General features: G+C 42.7%; 1 protein-coding gene across 2 annotated transcripts in view; it reads right to left on the bottom strand.

The window, feature by feature from the left end:
- The window catches only part of LOC128685746 (tyrosine-protein phosphatase 10D-like), a 506,322-nt gene that overhangs the window by 429,773 nt on the left and 53,865 nt on the right, over positions 1 to 22,684 (bottom strand). The window lies entirely within an intron of this gene.

Below are 22,684 nucleotides of genomic sequence, written 5' to 3'. Positions count from 1 at the left end.
TTGCAACGTCTCTCCTCCAAGTTTGTTTTCCGTTAGGTTAGGTTAGGTAAGTTCGTCAGAAAACAGGACTAGTGTCTCTTGACGAGGGTCTTTCGAACAGCTCCGTACTTGAACAATTCAGTACTCGAACACTCTGTTCGGTAAAAAAATCGCTCGGTAGTCGACCGTTTGCTCGGCACTCGACCAAACAAACACGACCTGCCAGAATGTGTGTGTCACTCTCCGCAGAGCTGTCGCTCAGTCCAAAACTCCGCTGAACTTCACTGTAAACTATTTTGTGTTTCTTCGCACTTCTGGATTAGTGATAACAGTCAACCAAAACGAAAATTGGTTAGTGTGTGTTTGCCCTGATGTAAAGACTGCTTCTGTCTCTCCATATAATATGTTTTTTAATACTAATTTTGGTGTCTTTATTGTGCTTCTAGGTTATCTATCGTGCTTCTGATATCAAGCTGGAATAAATGTGACAGACAGATAACCTTTATTACTAATAATAGCGTAATTACACAACACTGTATTCGCGCTACTGCTAGTATCCGGCAATCAAGACGACACATCAGATATAAAATGTTCCTCCTACTGGCCCCTCCCTCTCTCCATGGCTCCTCCCACTTCGGGCGCCTCTTATATTATGCTTCCTTTCTATTTTGAATTTTTATTCACACAAAAAATAGATTTACTGTTAAGCAGACTACTGCATTATTGATAAAAATGGTATAAATAATATCAACGCATTTGTGAAAGCATATTTGACCCACCAGTTTACGTGTATTGGATACGAAACATGATATGTTTACTTTTAAACGTCAGAAAAATCAAACATTTCTGATATTTTGAGCTCAATTTCAAGGTACTTTTAGTCTGCAAACCATTCAAAATCATCTCTATTTCTGTAATATATATTTCATTCTATCAAATGAGACTAAGAAAACGAGAATACAATCATAAATGCCAAAGTCGCTGTATTCTATTTTTGGGGGTCTGAAACGGATTAATCTAATTTACATTAATCATTATGGGAAAAATTCGTTCGGTACTCGAACAGATCAGTACTCGAACAGCCTTCTGGAATGAATTAAGCCTGAGTACCGAGATTCCACTGTATTTTGTTTTCTATGTCAGGTTTTCTCACTCTGTCTCCCATTTTTTTCTGAAAGAGAAATGTCCACTCTGAGCTTCACCGTCGCGGTCCTCACGCTCACCAAATCAACTGATACAGAATGTTGAGGTTTTTCAATATAGTTTAGTACAAACATGCCAGCCTGTAGAAGCACGTCATAAATATTAGAAAAAAATCAAAACCGAATCACAACATTGTAAACCATGTTAGAAGATTGTAATACCATTGTAAACCGCGTTAAAAAGTTTGCAAACCACATTACACAACATTAAGAACAACTTAGAAACATTGTAAAGCAACTTAGAAAGAGAGCAAGAGGAGATTGGAAATTAATTTATATCTTAAATAATACCCCGTGCACCAAATAAAATAGCTGGCAAGATGGAGAAAACAGTTTTAATTACTTTGCCAAGCAGCTGATGTAAGAAGTGGAGAGCGATCACATGTTACCTTGTACGACACTCACAACACACCATATTTTATTAAATCATGATGGAAGCTACTTATCACTCAAGCATCTAAGATAGAGGCAGAGTAATAATATTACTACACAGATCTACAGGACCTCTGATGGAACGGGAAGGAAGGGAAGGTGAAAAGGTGAAGGGGGAAGGGAAGGGTAAAAGGTGAGTCAGCTTGGTAGTGACGGCGTCCTTGGCTGTTCTGCCCACCTGAGAGAGGGACTTCTCCCCCCTCCCTCACATCCCCCTTTCCTCACTCACACTCCATTTCCTAGATTTAATTATACAATCACCCACACACACACGCGCATGCACATACAACAGGCCTAGTGTCTAATCGACATGTGCCTAGGACCAAATGGTAACTAACACACATACACCCCCCACACCCACACACGATACCTCAGTAAGGAATTGTTCGAGACTGTATGCCGTGTACGTCAGGCCCATACTGGAGTATGCAGCACCAGTTTGGAATCCATACCTCGTCAAGCACTTAGAGAAATTACAGAAAAGGGCAAAGGCTTGCAACAAGGCTAGTTCCAGAGCTAAGGAAAATGTCCTACGAAGAAAGGTTAAGGTGTGTATATATATATATATATATATATATATATATATATATATATATATATATATATATATATATATATATATATATATATACGTCGTGCCGAATAGGCAGAACTTGCGATCTTGGCTTAAATAGCAACGCTCATCTTGCTATATAGGACAAGTGAAAATTTGTGTATGCAATAATTTCGCCAAAATCATTCTGAACCTAACGAAAAAAATATATTTCACTGTGTTTGTTTAGTATTAAATTATTGTAAACAAATCTAAAATATATTTAGTTGGGTTAGGCTAAAATAAATTGTTTTTGATATGATAAGGTTAGGTAAGTTTTCTAAAATTCTTTTGGAGAAAAATAATTTTTTTTTACATTAACATTAATGAAAAATATATATCTTTAAACGTATAAGAGAAAATTTTAGAAAGGACATAATTTTAAATGCTTTCTTGCTAATTGACCAGTTTTACATATTCGGCACGATATATATATATATATATATATATATATATATATATATATATATATATATATATATATATATATATATATATATATATATATATATATATATATATATGTCGTGCCGAATATGTAAAACTGGTCAATTAGCAAGAACTCATTTAAAATTAAGTCCTTTCTAAAATTTTCTCTTATACGTTTAAAGATATATTTTTTTCATTAATGTTGATGTAAAAATTTATAATTTTGCACCAAAAGGAACTTAGAAAACTTACCTAACCTTATTATAAAAAGAACAATTTATTTTAGCCTAACCCAACTAAAAATATTTTAGATTTGTTTACAATAATTTAATACTAAACAAACACAGTGAAATATATTTTTTTTCGTTAGGTTCAGAATGATTTTGGCGAAATTATTGCATACACAAATTTTCACTTGTCCTATATGGCAAGATGAGCGTTGCTATTTAAGCCAAGATCGCAAGTTCTGCCTATTCGGCACGACATATATATATATATATATATATATATATATATATATATATATATATATATATATATATATATATATATATATATATATATATATAGTACTAGTCATGGCATTATGCCGGGTGAGCGCCCTGGCATGATGCTGTGACAAAATCAAAGGCCTACCATACAGGGGGGTCTTTTTTGTCAGTGCATTATGCCGGGTAGCAGCCGTTAGCATGATGTCATGGCCTGCCGCCACACCACAGTGACTCCTCAGTGCTCACGTGGTTGCCATGGTGAGAGGTGTTGCACTTTTGTCTCTCCGCCCCATCTTTTGTCCGGTGTTCCCTTTGGTTTTGGGGCTATACGTGTTTGATTACGGGTAAAAGAAAGTCTTTAACACCTGAAACTATAGCTCAAATCATAGGGCTTCACAAAGCTGGGCACCAGACAAAATAGTGGAGAATGTTGGTGTGTGTGAGTGTTCAGTGAGGAACTGGGTGCAGCGTTTCAAGGCTGGTGGCAGCGTCGAGTTACTATCTGCCAAACCTCAGCCTGGCCCCTCGAAGAAGGCATCTGTTAGTACCTTAACTGTGTTAAAGAAGCAGTTAGAGAGTACACCTAAGATAACTGCCAGAGAATTGAAAGAAAAGAACCCACATCTTCTCTCAGAGGTATCTGTAAGAACTGTTAACAGATGTGTGTCAGAACTGGGCTACAGCAGTTACTGCAAGGTTAAGAAACCGATCCTCTCTAAGCCACACAAGAAACGCAGGCTGGATTATGCAAAGAAGAATCTTCACTGGGATCCTCAACAGTGGTCTGAAGCACTTTGGAGTGATGAAGCAACCTTCCCTGCCACCTGTGACCATGGGGGTCATGTGTACTGGCCCAGAGGTAGTGACCCGCTAGACCCAAGCTACACTTGTTGGACCACCAAACACCCAGACTCGCTCATGGTTTGGGGGTGTTGCTCAGAGTGTTGGTGAACTTGTTGTGCTTCCCAAAAACCAGTATATGAATCAGTATAATTACCTGGAGTTACTGTGTGACAATTTACCTGAGGCGTTTGACAAGTGTGAGGCTACGGTTTTTAGGCAAGACAGCACACTGTGCCATACCCCCAAATCTGTAGTTCAATGGCTTAAGGACTGTGAAGTGAGGTTCTTTAATGACTGGCCAGGAAATTCCCCAGACCCAAACTTTATTGAGAAACTCTTTCAACAGTGAAACGAAGTTTACTGGGCAAGGATATCAGTTCCAGCCTGCGGCTGCAGGCTGCTCTACACGAGGCATGGAAAAATATACCTCCCCAAACCCTCAAGAATTTGTGAGAGAGTCTTCCTACATGACTGAGGGACGTGATTAAGTGTAAAGGACGCAGCACCAAATATTAAAACCTCAATAAGTGTGCAAATATATATATTATAATCTTTCATTGTATGTGTTTGTGTTTTGGTATGTGTTTGGGGGAGGTGCGGTATAATGCCGTGACTAGCACTGTATATATATATATATATATATATATATATATATAGATATATATATATATATATATATATATATATATATATATATATATATATATATATATATATATATACACACACACACACACAGGTGCACATCCCTTTATCCGAAACCTGTGGGGCCTGTATTGTTTCGAATTTTAGACTTTCGAATTTCAGAATGATTCTCACCACCACCACGTGGCGGCGTGACCCAGCACGGACATGACTGATGCCCCACACTCCATGAAAAAACTTCGGTTCTCAGAACTTTTCGAATTTCAGAATTTCTGATAAAGGGATGTGGACCTGTATATATATATATTAGACCAGTCCAAAAATGCATGTTAATTTTAAAATTTCACAGGAAGTGCACTCCACAATGTAATTTTTATTCAGTACGCTGAGGTCAGTGGTCACGTGTGGTCATACCTGTCCTGAGCTGTCTGGGAATTAGCGTGGGGTGTTACCAAGCACCATGGCTTCTTGTAGTGTTTTAGAATCTCAGGTTAAAGTGTTGAAGAAGGAGGTTCTACCTCTTCACGAGGAAAATAGGAGGCTGAAGCTTCGCCTAGATGTGTTTGGGAGTGAGTGTGAAACAGCTGGTGCTGGTAAGGAGGAAATGCTTACCACCAGTGAGAGTGGCAGCTGCTTTAAGTGACAAGTGGTTCACAGCTCAGGAATAAGAAAGATAAGGAGGGTTAATAAAGAAGATGTGAAGGTAGGAAATCAATTCTCTGTTCTCCAAGACGAGTGTACTTCAGTGGTTAATGAAGTTAAAGGTACCTCTGACTTCCCTGTTAATCAAGGTAAGAATATTCTGATTGTGGGAGACTCTCAGGTAAGATATATGGACCGTGCTTTTTGTAACAAAGATAGAAAAGTCAGACAGAGGGTGTGTCTCCGAGGAGCTGGTGTTGGTGATATAGTCAGCAGGATGGATAATATTATGTTAGGTAATGGGAACAAGCCCACTATCTGTCTTAGTGCTGGTGGAAATGACACTGGGAAGGGCAGAAGACAGGAGTTACTGGATAAGTACAGGTCAGCCATACAAGTAGTCAGGTCTAGGGGAGGGATCCCTATTATATGTAGTATCTTCCCTAGAAGGGGAGTAGGCAATGAATGGATGTCTAGGGCAATTGGTATAAATTGCTGGCTAGACAGGTACTGCAAGGAACTTGCAATCCCATTCACTGATAACTGGGACAAATTCTATGGCAAACATGGGGTTGGAGTGGTTGCATTAGCCAATTCGATTGAGGGAGTAATTGATGACTTGTCTAGGACTTTAAACTGATAGATTATAGAGGTATGGGTGTTTATGGGAAACAATCAGACTGCAGTAATATTGTTGGAAACAGCAGATATTACCAGGATACCTCAGGGATATGTTTAAAAGACAATATTCAAAATAAAGTTCCTAATAAAGGCAAAGCAACTGATCAACAAACAGAGATAGTAGAGGGCAACGAGTGACTAGCTCCCTTAAGGTTTACTATATAAATAGTAGGAGTCTAAGAAATAAGACAGATGAGCTAAGATTACTCGCAAGTGCAGGTAATATAGATATTATTGCTATAACTGAGACCTGGTTCAACTTGAAGGATAGAGAAATGCCTTCTGAATGCAACATAAAGGGTTATAAACTATTCCACACTGATAGAGTCAACAGGAAGGGTGGTGGAGTGGCGATGTCAGAGATAAATTAAATTGTTAGACATGATAGAAGATTAGAAACATCGAACACAGAATCTGTTTGGCTACAGTTTCTCGAGGGGTACGAAAAATTAATTTTGGGTGTGATATATAGGTCCCCAAACCTTGATAGGGAGTGCAGTAAGCTACGGGATGAAATTCATAAGGCGTCTAAATATGAAAATGTTGTGATAATGGGGTATTTTAACTTTACACAAATTGATTGGAACAATTTGACAGGAAATCTTGAGTCTAGTGACTTTCTTGATACAGTTCAGGATTGCTTTTTAAAACAGTTTGTGATGGAACCAACTAGAGGAAACTATCTGCTTGACTTGGTTCTTGCCAACAAAGATTCACTAATTAATAATCTTGAGATTAATGATGAGCTTGGGGAAAGTGATCACAAATCACTTACTTAGTTTCAATATATTATGGAATTACCCAATAAACTGCAATCAAGTCTCTGTCCCAGACTACCGCTTGGCTGATTTCATGGGACTGAAAAATTACCTGGGTGGGCTAAATTAGGATGATCTGGCTATGGGTCAGGTAGCTGGTGTTGGCTGCCAATATGACGCTTTTCAGAGCATAGTTCTAGCTGCTCAGTCAACTTTTGTTCCGAGTAGGAAATCAGATCTAACAAAAATTATCCTAAATGGATGAACAATAGATTGAAACACCTCATTGGTCAAAAGAGAGGCATTTTTAGACGTATCAAAAGAGGGGATGAGTAGTTAAGAAATCAATCTATTCAATTAAAGAAAGAAATAAAAAAAAAGGAATAAGAAAAGCAAAGAGGGATTATTAAGCTAAGGTCGCAAGGGGTTCGAAGACTAACCCAAAAGGGTTCTTTTAGGTATACAGAAGTAAGATTAGAGACAAGATAGGCCCACTTAAGAGTAGCTCAGGTCAGATCACTGACAGTGATAGGGATATGTGTGAAATTTTCAATTCTTACTTCCTCTCAGTTTTTACTCAGGAAGATACTAGCGAAATTCCAGAAATAATAAATTATGTAGAACAGGACGATAGTAAACTATGCACGATTGCAGTTACTAGTGACATGGCCCTCAGACAAACAGAGAAATTAAAACCTAACAAATGTAAAGAGGAACTTTGCAAACCTTTGGCTAATCTTTTCAACATATCACTACAAACTGGCACAGTGCCTGATAAGAGGAAAATGGCAAATGTAATACCTATTTACAAGGCAGGTGACAGGTCCTTAGCTTCAAACTATAGACCAATAAGCCTTACCTCCATAGTGGGAAAATTTATGGAATCAATAATTGCCGAGGCAATTCGTAGCCATCTTGATAGGCATAAATTGATATATGAATCTCAACACGGTTTTACTAAGGGGCGTTTCTGTCTTACGAATTTACTAACTTTTTTCACTAAGGTGTTTGAGGAGGTAGATCATGGTAATGAATATGATATTGTGTATATGGACTTCAGTAAGGCTTTCGATAGAGTTCCACATCAGAGACTTTTGCGGAAACTTAAGGCACACGGAAAAGGAGAAATTTTTTCCTGGGTAGAGGCGTGGTTGACAAATAGGCAGCAAAGAGTTTGCATAAATGGGGAGAAATCAGAATGGGGGCACGTCACAAGCGGTGTTCCACAGGGGTCAGTGTTGGGCCCCTAGTTCACAATTTACATAACCGATATAAAGGAGGGAATAAATAGCGACATAAGCAAATTTGCTGATGACACCAAAATAGGTCGTCCAATTCATTCTACTGAGGACATTAGTGCACTCCAGGATGATTTGAATAGATGATGCAGTGGTCGGAGAAATGGCAGATGCAGTTTAATATACACAAATGCAAAGTGCTAAATGTTGGACAGGACAATAACCATGCTACTTATAAACCGAATAGTGTAGATCTTAATACTACTGATTGCGAAAAGGAATTAGGAGTTCTGGTTAGCAGTAATCTGAAACCAAGACAACAGTGCATAAGTGTTCGCAATAAAGCTAACAGAATCCTTGGATTCATATCAAGAAGTATAAATAATAGAAGTCCTCAGGTTGTTCTTCAACTCTATATATCCATGGTTAGGCCTCATCTAGATTATGCTGCACAGTTCTGGTCACAATATTACAGAATGGATATAAATGCTCTGGAAAACGTACAGAAGAGGATAACAAAGTTGATCCCATGTATCAGAAATCTTCCCTATGAGGATAGACTGAGTCCTGAATCTGCACTCTCTAGAAAGGCGTAGAATTAGGGGGGATATGATTGAGGTGTATAAATGGAAAACATGAATAAATAAAGGGAATGTAAATAGTGTGCTGAAAATATCCAGCCAAGACAGGACTCGCAGCAATGGTTTCAAGTTGGAAAAGTTCAGATTCAGGAAGGACATAGAAAAGCACTGGTTTGGTAATAGAGTTGTGGATGAGTGGAATAAACTCCCGAGTACCGTCATAGCAGCTAAACGTTGTGTAGTTTTAAAAATAGGTTGAATAAATACATGAGTGGGTGTGGGTGGGTGTGAGTTGGACCTGACTAGCTTCTGCTACCAGGTCTGGTGCGTGCTCCTTCCTTAAGTGGAAGTGACCTGACTAGGTGGTCATTGTTCTAGGCCAAGGAGTGGCATGGACCTGCTTCACATGGGTCAGTAGGCCTGTTGCAGCGTTTCTTCTTTCTTATGTTCTTATTCCACTACATGAGCCTGTACTGTGTGCCAAAATTTGGACCATTTCATGCATATTTAAAGGTTGCGCAAGACTTCATCTTTAGTTTCTCTCTACCGCAGATGGCATCCTCAGCACTGAGTACACGAAGTGTATCAGAATGGTGGTTAGTAGGGAGTTTTTCTCAACTGCCCGGCTTCCGACGTGAGGTGACGTACTTCGCAAGTCACAATTCTTTCACCTGAAGCAGACCCTATTCTGTAATAAAGTTGGTAGAATTACCGACAATATGTAAAGTAAAAGGACACAAGTGCAACTAATGTGACATTTTATTGTGGCAACGTTTCGCTCTCCAGGAGCGAAACGGCTTGACAAAGCTCCTGGAGAGAGAAACGTTGCCACAATAAAATCTCACATTAGTTGCACTTGTGTCCTTTTACTTTACAGACCCTATTCTCATTTTTTATCGCCTTGATCTATGCCCGATTCTGGAACAAGGCTCCATGTAGCGTGCAAGCCCTTCACAATGACTTGGACTTCCTCCAAACCCTTCGAGCATGTGATAAATGGTTTAAAACCGATAAGTTGAAGATAAAGACATTTATGCAACATATGGGAATCTTTACTGAAGAAACGTTTCGCCACACAGTGGCTTCATCAGTCCAATACAAAGTAGAAAGGTTTAAGGAGAGGAGGAGTTTGAGGTAATCAGTCCCTCAGCCTGGAATTGGTGTGTTCAGCCCATCAATCTTGTTGAAAGTACAGCATAGGGCCGTAGAAGTGGCTTATATACTGTTGTCAGGTGAGGCGAAGGAGGAGGAGGCGAGGTCATAGTGGAACCAAACTCCTCTTCTTATACCTTTCTGTGCTGTACTAGACTGATGAAGCCACTGTGTGGCGAAACGTTCCTTCGAGTATATCTGGGCAAAGAGATTGCGAATGCTGCTGCCATCACCTTTGCACGCCACCTCTCGTACCTGGCGGAGCACCTGGTTGGATTGGCGTTCTTCGACGAGAAAGTGGACATTGCGACAAAGCAAAACGCAAGATGGTGACCAACCTCGAGCAGGAAAAGAAACCAGGGTGCCCCCATCACTTGCAAGGTGTCCCAGTGTTCAGAGTCGGACTGGAGGAGTTCGTGACTAAGAGGACGCTGAAGCTGTTTAGCATTATTGCTGAACAGAGGAAGGGGAAGGAAAAATTCTTCCTTCTTGAATAAAGACCCCGAAACGTGGGAGACGAACACAACGTTCCTGGAAATGAAGAAGTCTGCAGGCTCTTTGAAGATCGTGAACGACACAGCAGAAAGAGGTGTTTCCCTCATTCAGACCTTCAATGCGTCGCTGACCAAGGATCAGGAGCAGAAACAGTACCTACTTCGCCTCGTGGTGGATCACCGTCGCCGTTTCCCTGCTCCGACCAAGGAGAGACTAATGAAGGAGGGTGATTGCTGAATTTTAGAGGGACAAACTGAAGTCCCAAATTATTTCGTCATTCAAGTAGGCACGAGGAAGCATTATTACAAGCGGGCGGAGCGATGTCTTATTGGCAGTTGGTGTGACAAATGAGCGACCCGACACAATCCGACCCGACCCGACAAGACCAGATGCTTTTCAGAGGCTAATAACTTTTCCTTGTATAAGATAGAGACCTAATTCCTTTTGAATCTGGTAGTCTCATGAAATAAATTATGTTATTAACCGTTTGTTTCGCTGAAATTCCATGGGGACCCCCCAGAAAACCATGGTATATGAGGGGATGTTTGGCCAAATTTCTATGTTTGTTCAACTTGAGAAGCGAATGGCGTGAGATTTTCTGTTGTGACACTAAGTTTTCTTTACTTAATTCGAAAAAGAAAAGATGGGAGAATACGATTAAGAATTTACATTAACTGTTTTTCAACTTTATATGGGAGAAATCAGCTGGGGAAAACACCCATTTTTAGTGAATTTTCAGTTAAATACAAAGTCCAATGATTGGTGAAGGTCGATCAAAACCGACGATTTCTCATCCAAGAATTCATGACAAACACGTTGCTTTATTTTAATCGAGTGGTACCTCCTCTTCAATACATATATAATCGCTCGCTAGTTTCGCGCTCAACAAAGCTCTAAAAACTGGTTAGTGATTCAGTCGTTCTGCTTTCAGAGAAAACTAGAGCTATGCTATGCGAAAGAGGAACAAAAAATAAAATTTCTTCAGTTTCTCTTGTCTGCACGACCCCTAAAACTGAACGAAATTTCCTTGAAATTGGTCTGATTGTTACTTAGGAACAGTGTAGCAAAATAAAACTTGTGGAGCGAACAATTTCACAACTTTATTTTTTGGACTGGTCTAATATATATATAGTGGATAAAAAAGCTTCAAGGGACAATATTTGGATTTCTTCTTAAAGCCATTTCAATATTCCACTTCCCCTACCACCCTATCTTTTAATATTTTTTTTTTTACCAAACGGTATATTTTATTACATAATATGGTACACAAGACCTAAAAAGATACATTGCTGGTACAAAGATGGCATATACAGTAACCTCTTTTTCTTTCCTTTGCTTCCTGTTTATAGTTTCTCTCACCCTCACTCTGGAATGACGGAGATATCTTCATAAAAATTCCATTCTTCCTGTGTATGGGATAGGCTGTCCAGAGGGACAGTAATTTCCAAGTGACTGGAACTGCAGTTATGCTGGAAGGAAAACTTCGAAGCTGTCGTAGCTGATGAACCTTTACTGAAATACTTGAGAATATCCTCGCTGCCCTGCTACACTCTCCCAGCTCAGCCTGACAAATTTCAGCACCTCGTATGAGCATCATATTGCGTGATGGAACATGACAGGGAAACAGAGCCAGCTTTTGTTTCCACTGTGTAATTATTATATAGAATAAGGTAGTGACACACTGCGGATGTATCCAGTTTTCATGAAAAATAAAAAGTAGATTCGCACTTCCGTCCGTCTTTCCTCATCACTATGCACGTACCATTAACACTCACACCACGCTCATACCGCCACTCACACCACGCTCATACCGCCACTCACACCACGCTCATACCGCCACTCACACCACGCTCATACCGCCACTCACACCACGCTCATACCGCAACTCACACCACGCTCATACCGCCACACTCACACCACGCTCATACCACCACACTCACACCACGCTCATACCACCACACTCACACCACGCTCATACCGCCACACTCACACCACGCTCATACCGCCACACTCACACCACGCTCATACCGCCACTCACACCACCACACTCACACCACGCTCATACCGCCACTCACACCACGCTCATACCACCACACTCACACCACGCTCATACCACCACACTCACACCACGCTCATACCGCCACTCACACCACCACACTCACACCACAACTCACACCACAACTCACACCACGCTCATACCACCACACTCACACCACGCTCATACCGCCACACTCACACCACGCTCATAACACCACACTCACACCACGCTCATACCGCCACACTCACACCACGCTCATACCGCCACACTCACACCACGCTCATACGCCACACTCGCACCACGCTCATACCGCCACACTCACACCACGCTCATACGCCACACTCACACCACGCTCATACCGCCACACTCACACCACGCTCATACCACCACACTCACACCACGCTCATACCACCACACTCACACCACGCTCATACCACCACACTCACACCACGCTCATACCACCTCACTCACACCACGCTCATACCACCACTCACACCACGCTCATACCACCACTCACACCACCACACACACCACGCTCATACCACCACACACACCACGCTCCTACCACCATACTCACACCACGCTCATACCGCCACTCACACCACGCTCATACCGCCACACTCACACCACGCTCATACCGCCACACTCACACCAAGCTCATACCACCACGCTCATACCACCTCACTCACACCACGTTCATACCACCAATCACACCACGCTCATACCACCACACTCACAACACGCTCATACCACCATACTCACACCACGCTCATACCGCCACACTCACACCACGCTCATACCGCCACACTCACACCACGCTCATACCGCCACTCACCACGCTCATACCGCCACACTCACACCACGCTCATACCACCACACTCACACCACGCTCATACCTCCACACCCACACCACGCTCATACCGCCACACTCACACCACGCTCATACTACCACACTCACACCACGCTCATACCTCCACACTCACACCACGCTCATACCACCACACTCACACCACGCTCATACCACCACACTCACACCACGCTCATACCGCCACTCACACCACCACACTCACACCACAACTCACACCACGCTCATACCACCACTCACACCACGCTCATACCGCCACACTCACACCACGCTCATAACACCACACTCACACCACGCTCATACCGCCACACTCACACCACGCTCATACCGCCACACTCACACCACGCTCATACGCCACACTCGCACCACGCTCAAACCGCCACACTCACACCACGCTCATACGCCACACTCACACCACGCTCATACCGCCACACGCACACCACGCTCATACCCCCACACTCACACCACGCTCATACCGCCACACTCACACCACGCTCATACCACCACACTCACACCACGCTCATACCACCTCACTCACACCACGCTCATACCACCACTCACACCACGCTCATACCACCACTCACACCACCACACACACCACGCTCATACCACCACACACACCACGCTCCTACCACCATACTCACACCACGCTCATACCGCCACTCACACCACGCTCATACCGCCACACTCACACCAAGCTCATACCACAACGCTCATACCACCTCACTCACACCACGTTCATACCACCAATCACACCACGCTCATACCACCACACTCACAACACGCTCATACCACCATACTCACACCACGCTCATACCGCCACACTCACACCACGCTCATACCGTAACACTCACACCACGCTCATACCGCCACTCACCACGCTCATACCGCCACACTCACACCACGCTCATACCACCACACTCACACCACGCTCATACCTCCACACCCACACCACGCTCATACCGCCACACTCACACCACGCTCATACTACCACACTCACACCACGCTCATACCTCCACACTCACACCACGCTCATACCACCACACTCACACCACGCTCATACCACCACGCTCATACCACCGCACTCACACCACGCTCATACCACCACACTCACACCACGCTCATACCACCACACTCACACCACGCTCATACCGCCACACTCACACCACATTTATATCACCACGCTCGTAACATCACACTCACGCTACCACACTACCACATACAAACCAACACACTCACACTACCACATACAAACCAACACACTCACACTACCACATACAAACCAACACACTCACACTACCACATACAAACCAACACACTCACACTACCACATACAAACCAACACACTCACACTACCACATTCAAACCAACACACTCACACTACCACATACAAACCAACACACTCACACTACCACATACAAACCAACACACTCACACTACCACATACAAACCAACACACTCACACTACCACATACAAACCAACACACTCACACTACCACATACAAACCAACACACTCACACTACCACGCACAAACCAACACACTCACACTACCACATACAAACAAACACACTCACACTACCACATACAAACCAACACACTCACACTACCACATACAAACCAACACACTCACACTACCACATACAAACCAACACACTCACACTACCACATACAAACCAACACACTCACACTACCACATACAAACCAACACACTCACACTACCACATACAAACCAACACACTCACACTACCACATACAAACCAACACACTCACACTACCACATACAAACCAACACACTCACACTACCACATACAAACCAACACACTCACACTACCACATACAAACCAACACACTCACACTACCACATACAAACCAACACACTCACACTACCACATACAAACCAACACACTCACACTACCACATACAAACCAACACACTCACACTACCACATACAAACCAACACACTCACACTACCACATACAAACCAACACACTCACACTACCACATACAAACCAACACACTCACACTACCACATACAAACCAACACACTCACACTACCACATACAAACCAACACACTCACAATACCAAATAAAAACCAAAACACTACAACACTACCAAACACAGTCACACTACCACATACAAACCAACACACTCACACTACCACATACAAACCAACACACTCACACTACCACATACAAACCAACACACTCACACTACCACATACAAACCAACACACTCACACTACCACATACAAACCAACACACTCACACTACCACATACAAACCAACACACTCACACTACCACATACAAACCAACACACTCACACTACCACATACAAATCAACACACTCACACTACCACATACAAACCAACACACTCACACTACCACATACAAACCAACACACTCTCACTACCACATACAAACCAACACACTCACACTACCACATACAAACCAACACACTCACACTACCACATACAAACCAACACACTCACACTACCACATACAAACCAACACACTCACACTACCACATACAAACCAACACACTCACACTACCACATACAAACCAACACACTCACACTACCACATACAAACCAACACACTCACACTACCACATACAAACCAACACACTCACACTACCACATACAAACCAACACACTCACACTACCACATACAAACCAACACACTCACACTACCACATACAAACCAACACACTCACACTACCACATACAAACCAACACACTCACACTACCACATACAAACCAACACACTCACACTACCACATACAAACCAACACACTCACACTACCACATACAAACCAACACACTCACACTACCACATACAAACCAACACACTCACACTACCACATACAAACCAACACACTCACACTACCACATACAAACCAACACACTCACACTACCACATACAAACCAACACACTCACACTACCACATACAAACCAACACACTCACACTACCACATACAAACCAACACACTCACACTACCACATACAAACCAACACACTCACACTACCACATACAAACCAACACACTCACACTACCACATACAAACCAACACACTCACACTACCACATACAAACCAACACACTCACACTACCACATACAAACCAACACACTCACACTACCACATACAAACCAACACACTCACACTACCACATACAAACCAACACACTCACACTACCACATACAAACCAACACACTCACACTACCACATACAAACCAACACACTCACACTACCACATACAAACCAACACACTCACACTACCACATACAAACCAACACACACACACGACCACACAAACCAACACACCCACACTACCACATACAAACCAACACACTCACACTACCACATACAAACCAACACACTCACACTACCACATACAAACCAACACACTCACACTACCACATACAAACCAACACACTCACACTACCACATACAAACCAACACACTCACACTACCACATACAAACCAACACACTCACACTACCACATACAAACCAACACACTCACACTACCACATACAAACCAACACACTCACACTACCACATACAAACCAACACACTCACACTACCACATACAAACCAACACACTCACACTACCACATACAAACCAACACACTCACACTACCACATACAAACCAACACACTCACACTACCACCTACAAACCAACACACTCACACTACCACATACAAACCAACACACTCACACTACCACATACAAACCAACACACTACCACATACAAACCAACACACTACCACATACAAACCAACACACTACCACATACAAACCAACACACTCACACTACCACATACAAACCAACACACTCACACTACCACCTACAAACCAACACACTCACACTACCACATACAAACCAACACACTCACACTACCACATACAAACCAACACACTCACACTACCACATACAAACCAACACACTCACACTACCACATACAAACCAACACACTCACACTACCACATACAAACCAACACACTCACACTACCACATACAAACCAACACACTCACACTACCACATACAAACCAACACACTCACTACACAAACCAACACACTCACACTACCACATACAAACCAACACACTACCACATACAAACCAACACACTCACACTACCACATACAAACCAACACACTCACACTACCACATACAAACCAACACACTCACACTACCACATACAAACCAACACACTCACACTACCACATACAAACCAACACACTCACACTACCACATACAAACCAACACACTCACACTACCACATACAAACCAACACACTCACACTACCACATACAAACCAACACACTCACACTACCACATACAAACCAACACACTCACACTACCACATACAAACCAACACACTCACACTACCACATACAAACCAACACACTCACACTACCACATACAAACCAACACACTCACACTACCACATACAAACCAACACACTCACACTACCACATACAAACCAACACACTCACACTACCACATACAAACCAACACACTCACACTACCACATACAAACCAACACACTCACACTACCACATACAAACCAACACACTCACACTACCACATACAAACCAACACACTCACACTACCACATACAAACCAACACACTCACACTACCACATACAAACCAACACACTCACACTACCACCTACAAACCAACACACTCACACTACCACATACAAACCAACACACTCACACTACCACATACAAACCAACACACTCACACTACCACCTTCAAACCAACACACTCACACTACCACATACAAACCAACACACTCACACTACCACATACAAACCAACACACTCACACTACCACCTACAAACCAACACACTCACACTACCACCTACAAACCAACACACTCACACTACCACATACAAACCAACACACTCACACTACCACATACAAACCAACACACTACCACATACAAACCAACACACTCACACTACCACATACAAACCAACACACTCACACTACCACCTACAAACCAACACACTACAAACCAACACACTCACACTACCACCTTCAAACCAACACACTCACACTACCACATACAAACCAACACACTCACACTACCACATACAAACCAACACACTCACACTACCACCTTCAAACCAACACACTCACACTACCACATCCAAACCAACACACTACCACATACAAACCAACACACTCACACTACCACATACAAACCAACACACTACCACATACAAACCAACACACTCACACTACCACCTTCAAACCAACACACTCACACTACCACATACAAACCAACACACTCACACTACCACATACAAACCAACACACTCACACTACCACCTACAAACCAACACACTCACACTACCACCTACAAACCAACACACTCACACTACCACCTACAAACCAACACACTCACACTACCACATACAAACCAACACACTCACACTACCACATACAAACCAACACACTCACACTACCACCTACAAACCAACACACTCACACTACCACATACAAACCAACACACTCACACTACCACATACAAACCAACACACTCACACTACCACATACAAACCAACACACTCACACTACCACATACAAACCAACACACTCACACTACCACATACAAACCAACACACTCACACTACCACATACAAACCAACACACTCACACTACCACCTACAAACCAACACACTCACACTACCACGCACAAACAAACACACTCACACTACCACCTACAAACAAACCAACACTACACTCACACTACCACATACAAACCAACACACTCACACTACCACATACAAACCAACACACTCACACTACCACATACAAACCAACACACTCACACTACCACATACAAACCAACACACTCACACTACCACATACAAACCAACACACTCACACTACCACATACAAACCAACACACTCACACTACCACATACAAACCAACACACTCACACTACCACACAAACCAACACACTCACACTACCACATACAAACCAACACACTCACACTACCACATACAAACCAACACACTCACACTACCACATACAAACCAACACACTACACTACCACAAACCAACACACTCACAACATCACAAACCAACACACTCACACTACCACATACAAACCAACACACTCACACTACCACATACCACATACAAACCAACACACTCACACTACCACATACAAACCAACACACTCACACTACCACCACCTACAAACCAACACACTCACACTACCACACAAACCAACACACTACAACCACCAAACCAACACACTCACACTACCACATACAAACCAACACACTCACACTACCACATACAAACCAACACACTCACACTACCACATACAAACTAACACACTCACACTACCACATACAAACCAACACACTCACACTACCACATACAAACCAACACACTCACACTACCACAAACCAACACACTCACACTACCACCAAACAAACACTCACACTACCACATACAAACCAACACACTACCACATACAAACCAACACACTACCTACACCTACAAACCAACACACACACTACCACACAAACCAACACACTCACACTACCACGCACAAACCAACACACTCACACTACCACATACAAACCAACACACACTACCACATACAAACCAACACACTCACACTACCACATACAAACCAACACACTCACACTACCACATACAAACCAACACACTCACACTACCACATACAAACCAACACACTCACACTACCACCTACAAACCAACACACTCACACTACCACATACAAACCAACACACTCACACTACCACATACAAACCAACACACTCACACTACCACATACAAACCAACACACTCACACTACCACATCACACTACCACCTAAAACACACTCACACTACCACATACAAACCAACACACTCACACTACCACATACAAACCAACACACACATACAAACCAACACACTCACACTACCACCTTCAAACCAACACACTCACACTACCACATCCAAACCAACACACTACCACATACAAACCAACACACTCACACTACCACATACAAACCAACACACTCACACTACCACATACAAACCAACACACTCACACTACCACCTACAAACCAACACACTCACACTACCACCTACAAACCACACACACTCACACTACCACCACCTACAAACCAACACACTCACACTACCAACACCACACTCACACTACCACATCAAACCAACACACTCACACTACCACATACCACACACTCACACTACCACCACAAACCAACACACTCACACTACCACATACAAACCAACACACTACACACACACTACCACCTACAAACCAACACACTCACACTACAAACCAACACACTACCAAACACTCACACTACACAAACCAACACACTCACACTACCACATACAAACCAACACACTCACACTACCACCACATACAAACCAACACACTCACACTACCACCTACCACCTACAAACCAACACACTCACACTACCACATACAAACCAACACACTCACACTACCACATACAAACCAACACACTCACACTACCACATACAAACCAACACACTCACACTACCACATACAAACCAACACACTCACACTACCACATACAAACCAACACACTCACACTACCACATACAAACCAACACACTCACACTACCACATACAAACCAACACACACACACAACAACATACAAACCAACACACACACACTACCACATACAAACCCACACACACAAACACATACAAACCAACACACTCACACTACCACATACAAACCAACACACTCACACTACCACATACAAACCAACACACTCACACTACCACATACAAACCAACACACTCACACTACCACATACAAACCAACACACTCACACTACCACATACAAACCAACACACACTACCACCTACAAACCAACACACTCACACTACCACATACAAACCAACACACTCACACTACCACATACAAACCAACACACTCTCACTACCACATACAAACCAACACACTCACAAACCACAAACACACACTACCACCTACAAACCAACACACTCACACTACCACCTACAAACCAACACACTCACACTACCACATACAAACCAACACACTCCACACTACCACATACAAACCAACACACTCACACTACCACCTACAAACCAACACACTCACACTACCACCTACAAACCAACACACTCACACTACCACATACAAACCAACACACATACACACTACCACCATACAAACCAACACTACCACATACAAACCAACACACTCACACTACCACATACAAACCAACACACTCACACTACCACATACAAACCAACACACTCACACTACCACATACAAACCAACACACTCACACTACCACATACAAACCAACACACTCACACTACCACCTACAAACCAACACACTCACACTACCACATCCAAACCAACACACTAACACACACTACAGACCACACACTCACACTACCACCAAACCAACACACTCACACTACCACACAAACCAACACACACTACCACCTACAAACCAACACATTCACACTACCACATACAAACCAACACACTCACACTACCACATACAAACCAACACACACTACCACATACAAACCAACACACTCACACTACCACATACAAACCAACACACTCACACTACCACCTACAAACCAACACACTCACACTACCACGCACAAACCAACACACTCACACTACCACATACAAACCAACACACTCACACTACCACATACACACCAACACACACTACCACATACAAACCAACACACTCACACTACCACCTACAAACCAACACACTCACACTACCACATACAAACCAACACACTCACACTACCACCTACAAACCAACACATTCACACAAAACAACACACTCACACTACCACATACAAACCAACACACTCACACTACCACATACAAACCAACACACTCACACTACCACATACAAACCAACACACACTACCACCTACAAACCAACACACTCACACTACCACATACAAACCAACACACTCACACTACCACATACAAACCAACACACTCACACTACCACATACAAACCAACACACTCACACTACCACATACAAACCAACACACTCTCACTACCACATACAAACCAACACACTCACACTACCACATACAAACCAACACACTCACACTACCACATACAAACCAACACACTCACACTACCACATACAAACCAACACACTCACACTACCACATACAAACCAACACACTCACACTACCACATACAAACCAACACACTCACACTACCACCTACAAACCAACACATTCACACTACCACATACAAACCAACACACTCACACTACCACATACAAACCAACACACACTACCACATACAAACCAACACACTCACACTACCACATACAAACCAACACACTCACACTACCACCAAACCAACACACTCACACTACCACATACAAACCAACACACTCACACTACCACACAAACCAACACACTCACACCACACACTACCACATACAAACCAACACACTCACACTACCACATACAAACCAACACACTCACACTACCACATACAAACCAACACACTCACACTACCACATACCAACACACTACACTACCACCAACACA

The sequence above is a fragment of the Cherax quadricarinatus genome, chromosome 23, assembly GCF_038502225.1.
Source record: "Cherax quadricarinatus isolate ZL_2023a chromosome 23, ASM3850222v1, whole genome shotgun sequence".
NCBI lineage: Eukaryota > Metazoa > Arthropoda > Malacostraca > Decapoda > Parastacidae > Cherax > Cherax quadricarinatus.
This window is presented reverse-complemented; position numbering and strand designations above follow the sequence as displayed.